Source organism: Trichechus manatus, unplaced genomic scaffold, assembly GCF_000243295.1.
Source record: "Trichechus manatus latirostris isolate Lorelei unplaced genomic scaffold, TriManLat1.0 scaffold00076, whole genome shotgun sequence".
NCBI classification, from domain to species: Eukaryota; Metazoa; Chordata; class Mammalia; order Sirenia; family Trichechidae; genus Trichechus; species Trichechus manatus.
Window position 1 is genome coordinate 4,084,321 of NW_004444012.1, and position 5,833 is coordinate 4,090,153.

The 5,833-nt window shown below is 34.9% G+C and overlaps 1 pseudogene; it reads right to left on the reverse strand.

Annotated features, from left to right (window-relative positions):
* Positions 1 to 1,792: 1,792 nt before the first annotated feature.
* LOC111821290 (normal mucosa of esophagus-specific gene 1 protein pseudogene) lies at positions 1,793 to 5,208 on the reverse strand (annotated as a pseudogene).
* Between the last annotated feature and the right edge of the window lie 625 nt (positions 5,209 to 5,833).

Below are 5,833 nucleotides of genomic sequence, written 5' to 3' on the forward strand. Positions count from 1 at the left end.
AAAAAAAAATCATTTAAGAGGTTGGGGATTTCCAGGAAGGAATTCAGATTGTGGCAAGAACATTTAATTGTATTACAATGTATGAAATGTTTGGTGGTTGGCTTTGGGAGTTTTCTGAGAAAAGCCTTGCCTTCATTGGCAGATAATTATTCTTTTTTTGCAAAACAACTCTTGGTTTTGTTCTAACTTCTAGTAGGAAGGCACTCCTGAGAGTGGCACATGAGGTAACCATGTGAAACAAGCCACATATTATGAACTGGATGGCATTGAGTATAAACCAGCCATAGAGTCAGACAAGCCCTGAAAAACTCCATGATCAGTTGGAAGTGATATATGCTCAACCAAGTCCAACCAGTTCCTGAAGACTCAAGTAAATTTCTTAAAGAGTTCACTCGTACTTCCATGTGCTGACTTTTACAACACTACCACTCAACCCTCAACTCATATCTATGACCTCATGGAGCATTCTCTATATTTTGTTGATCAAAGAAAAATATATTTGAGCCTGATTTATAAATGATACTGCATAATTTGATGGCATCAATTATTAGTAGACTGTAGTAGCACACTTAGGGGCCCCTGAAGAACAGTTGAAGGACTGAATCTTCTCAGTATATAAAACTTTAAGCAGTATATGTCATTGGTCACTTTATCTTGAAGAATACTTGGCCCTACATCAAATTACAATGAATAATAGTTTGGCTGGCTGAAAGGAGAAACAATAATAGAGCATTGATACCAGTGATATTTAAGAAAAGCGTGTGGATGGATCTGTCAGAATGAATCTGGAATATGAAAACATTTATATCTCATATAAATACCTAGAGGTGCCCAGTAAAGAAAGTCTCTTAACACTTAGACGGACAAAGTAATTTGGACATGAATAAAGTTCCTTCTCACCCAGCCCAATGCTTAGTCAATAGGTTCTTAAGCAAATATGGCAAAGATAGAATTCCAAGAACATAAACTTCCCCTACAAAGGCTAATTACCTATGACCTGATTATCCTCACTGCTGGGGAATCAATTTGCCAGCAGCTGTGGCCAACCTTGAACCCTTAATACATTATCATACTTCACAGGAGACCAGTCAACTACCTGGAAGGTGGCAAGTTGATTACAGCTACAGAATCTTTTCTATCTTATTAGAATAGATAAATATTTTGAGTTTGGAATTACTTTTTCTGCCTAATATGCTTCTAAAGGAACACCACCTCTTTACTTATTGAATGCCTTATATACTATCAGGGTAGCCCACAAATATTGCCTTTCAAGACTCACTTTACACTGATAAAATAAAGTAATGGGGCAGTGCTCAAGAGATTTTCTGGTCTTAATCATGCTGTCTATAACCTAGAAGCAGCTGATCTTATAGACTGAAGAAATGGCTTACTGAAGGTTCAGTTATGGTACCATCTGAGAGACCACACCTTGGAAGGCTGAGGTTTTATCCTGCAGGATGTGGCATATACACTTAACCACTACCGAGTATACAGTGTGATTTCTATCATAGACACTAGTGTAGGTAATAGGAACTAAGGACCAAAGGACAGTGGCTGCTCTCATGATTATATTTAATGACACACTTGCAAATTTTCACCTACCAGTTGTCACTACTTTGAGTCTTAAAAATGTGTAAGTCCCAAGAGAGGACACACTAGGGGCACAAATTTTAAGTTGAGACTAGTAGTGACCACTTTGGTCTCCCTGTGCTACTTCATGAGCAGGCAAAAAGTAGATTCTGGTGTTGATTATGTCTTTAATATTGAACTTCAAAAGAAAATAGGATTTCTGCTATACAATAAAGTCAAAAAGTAATATAAATAGAATCCAGGTGATTCTCTGGAGTGTTTCCAAGTATTTCTACATCTGGTGGTAAAAGTTAGGGAAAGACTACTGAAGCTATATAACTGTATTGTCTAATATATAAATAAAATTAAAAATTAAGTTCCTCTCTCTCACTAGCCTTATTTCAAGTGCTCAATAGCCACATGGCTAAAACCAAACCAAACCAGTTGCCATCGAGTCTATTCTGACTCATGGTGACTTATGTGTTACAGAATCCTACTATAGGGTTTTCATGGCTGTGATCCTTCAGAAGTAGATCTTCAAGACTTTCTTCCATGGAGCCTCTAGAAGGGCTTGAACCACTAACTTTCCGGTTAATAGCCCAGCACCTGAACCATTTTCGCCACTTAAGGACTCATGTAGCTAGTGGTTACCATATTGGAAAGTGCAGATATAAATCATTTCCATCATCACAGAAAGTTCTATTGGACAGAATTGCAAAAAGACAGTACTATCAAGGATTCAGATCTCTAAAGAAAAAAGGTTTGAATCACAACATTGGATAAAAAAATCAATTAGCTAAGGTATTGGCTGAAATAATTTAAAAAAAGAAAAAAAGGAAAGTCGGAGAAAGATCATAAATACTACTTAAGGCCTAATTAACAACTCAAGAAACAAGATCTGTAGCATCTATCCCAATTTTCCTTCTTGCTATAACATGTACACAGTTATTTAAATGTTTTCTTTTTTCCTTTCCTTCCATTATTGATTTTAGAGTATGTTGTTGGTTACTAACCATATTTTAGTCCATAAGTTGGAGAATATCTAGACTGGATTATAAAAAACTCATATATGACCAACACTTAAATTTTGATTTGAGGCTTGATATAGTCATTAATAAGATGTGTATCTACTATTCCTTAAGGGAGAGATGGAATATATTTTGAATGCATAAGAGATGACATTATTATTGCTGAAGTTTTATCGTTAGTGGAAGTATATTTAGGGAAAAATAATGCATGAGAATGTTAAAAAGCAAAAGAGATGGAAAAGAACATTTGTCGTTAACTGTTTATAATTTTAAAACACTTCATATTTGGGGGTATTTCAAAATAGATTGGAAAGAAAACCTATGATAGAAGGGCAAATGGGTTAGATATTCCTTTTTCCAACCAATCAGATGTTCCCACTTAGAAATTTGAAATCTTACAAGGCTAAATGAATGCCATGAGGTTAGTTATAATTTTACTTTTTTTCTTAATTAACTGGAATTTTTTTCTATTGTTTGCCCCAGTATCACTGACTAGCTCAGTATCCAAAACAACAATTCCCTAAAAGATTTTGCAAAACCTGAGTTTCTTCCATGATACCAAAGAGTGTACCAGCACTCTTAATAAGTTTCAGAATATATTAATTTTAATTCACTGTAATTTTATTTAAAAAGTGTGCCATGTAATCTTTTATGGAGAAAATAGAGAACACAACAAAACCAAAAGCAATTTTTAAAAGCCTGTTTTAATTCCAAAATATTCAGAATTACTACTCAAATTGTAATTAAGAAAGAATCCTTATCAACTGTTTCTGGACACTAACAGATAATTCTGGAGAGGAGAAAATGACAAACGTTTATTTAAAAGAAAGATTTTGACAGATAAATTATAAGCCTACAAAAGAACGTTGTAGAGCAAAGGCCCACAGGCTCAGGTGGATTCAAAGCTCCTGGACCACATAGATAGCTGAATGCTGATTACATTTAGTGTCTATTTTTTTCTTTTTGAATCAGTCAACTATTACCACATAACAAACCAAACCATAAATAAATGACATGAAATAATAAACATTTATGTGGATCATGATATTGTGGATTAAATAATTTGGCTGGACTCAGCTGGGTGGTTCTTCTGGTCTAAGCTAGGCTCACTTAACACATCTGATAGGATGATGTGAGTGACTGGGTCATGTGTCTCTCATCTTACAGCAGGTTAGTCCAGGTATGTTCTCTTGGCAAAGGCAGAAGAGTAAGAGAAAGAGCAGATGCATGTAAGACCTCTGGAGGGCTAGGTTCAGAACTGGCATAATACCAGTTCTATCGCATACTATTGACCAATAGAAAATACAAGGCCATCCCAGGTTCAAAGGATCCCTGCCTCTTGATGAATGCATACATAGGAACCAGTGGAGTTTTGGGGTCATTTTGGTGCTTGATTTTACCACATTCTTATAATCAGATCAAAGATTTAAACAAGGGAAAAAAATGGAGGAAGGTATATGCCTATAAAAGAGTCCCTGAGTGGCACAGCTAATTGCTCGACTACTAGCCAAGAGGTTGGTTGTTCGAAACCACTCAGAGGTGCCTCAGAAGACAGACCTGGTGATCTGCTTCTGAAAGGTCACATCCTTGAAGCCTACGGAGCAGTTCTACTCTGCACACACGGGGTTGCCATGAGTCGGAATCAACTCTACTGCAACTAACAACAGCATATGCCTATAAAGCAAAATTTAGCAAAAATTTAGCTTGTATTATCACAGGATTATAAGGTCCGACTTATAAGATGCAGGAGGTTCCAAAGGTCAGAAAACTAGATTAAGGCCACTAAAGATAATTGGTGACAAAAATCACATCCTTTTCATCTGAGTAAAAACAAATACTTGGGAAAGATGAGAAGTGATGTCTAAACATGTAATGAAGAGTTTATGTACTTAAATAGTGAAATAATATGGTGAAAGTGACATATTTCAGTATGCTTGATTAACTGGCTAACATTGAAAGTAAATAGCACATGAAGACTGGAAAGAGAAATCCCACTTCTGTTACTTCTCGTCAAAAAAAAAAAAAAAAAAAAAAAACTGTGATGTACAATACCAGAGAAAGATGAGGAGAGGGACAACGGTTCTTCTGTTCTTTTTCTATCTTTCTCTTCTTCATTTGTTTGCACATGTAGTATTTTGTAAAGACAATTTTATTTACTAATTTTTACATGTTTCAAAAAAAGTATTTAGGCATCACAAAAAAAATACATAGACAAAAAATCTCAATATGCAAAATTCAAATTTACAACCACAAAAAAAAACACGGAAATTATATTTTACTATATAAATATTGTTTTATTATCTTTAAGATAAAATGAAATTCCTCATCTAGAGTCCAAAATTATAGGTGTAACCCTAAAATGTAGCAGAAAAAAGGAGAAAGAAATGACAAATTATCATTTGGTTGCCCTTCAGATCCCCTGTGACAATGTGCCTCCATTGTTGGTTGATTGTTATAAGCTTTTGAGGTTCTGGATTTCTTTTTCAATAAACTATAACATCTGATTTTCAAAGGAAATATAAAACAATTCATGAAGCATTTCTCACCGTAAAGGTCATGGTAACTACCAAGTAAGTTCTTTCCTTTTCATAAGGAGTTGGAATAAGTGCATAATGCCCTCAGAGTAGAATGTCAAATCCAGTATTGTACACAAGCAAGAAGAAAATGTTAAAACCCAGAAATTTGGTCCTCTGTTCTTAAACAGAAAATGTTTTGAATTATGAATCCTGATGAATACCCAGCAAAATTCCATCTTATAAATTCTATGACGTCGTACAATTTGATAACTTTTAATAAACAACGAAGTATATTTCACCAAAATCTAGAAAACATGGAACAATAATGTAATATAATACCAGGGATACTTTGAATTTCAGAGAAGATATATTCTTCATTATTTTTATTTTCATTTTCACAATCCAAGAGGGAAAAGCATTGATTATTTTGGTTGAAATTCACTTTTTAGAAATGAGGCATACAACAACAATCTTCAGAAAATAACACCTTTCATGCGGGAATGATTCAATATTAGGAGTGTTGATAATAAAAACCTGATTCGACTTCTGGCAAAATGGAGCTCTAGGCAGAAGCACCACGCCGTTCCTCCACAGCAAAGATCTGAAAAACTAAGCCGAACAGAGAAAACAACTATCCTGAAACCCTAAAACATCAAAAAAAGAAATAAAGAACTCAGCCAAGCACCAAAAGGAGTGAGAAAACTGACAGAGAACAGAGAG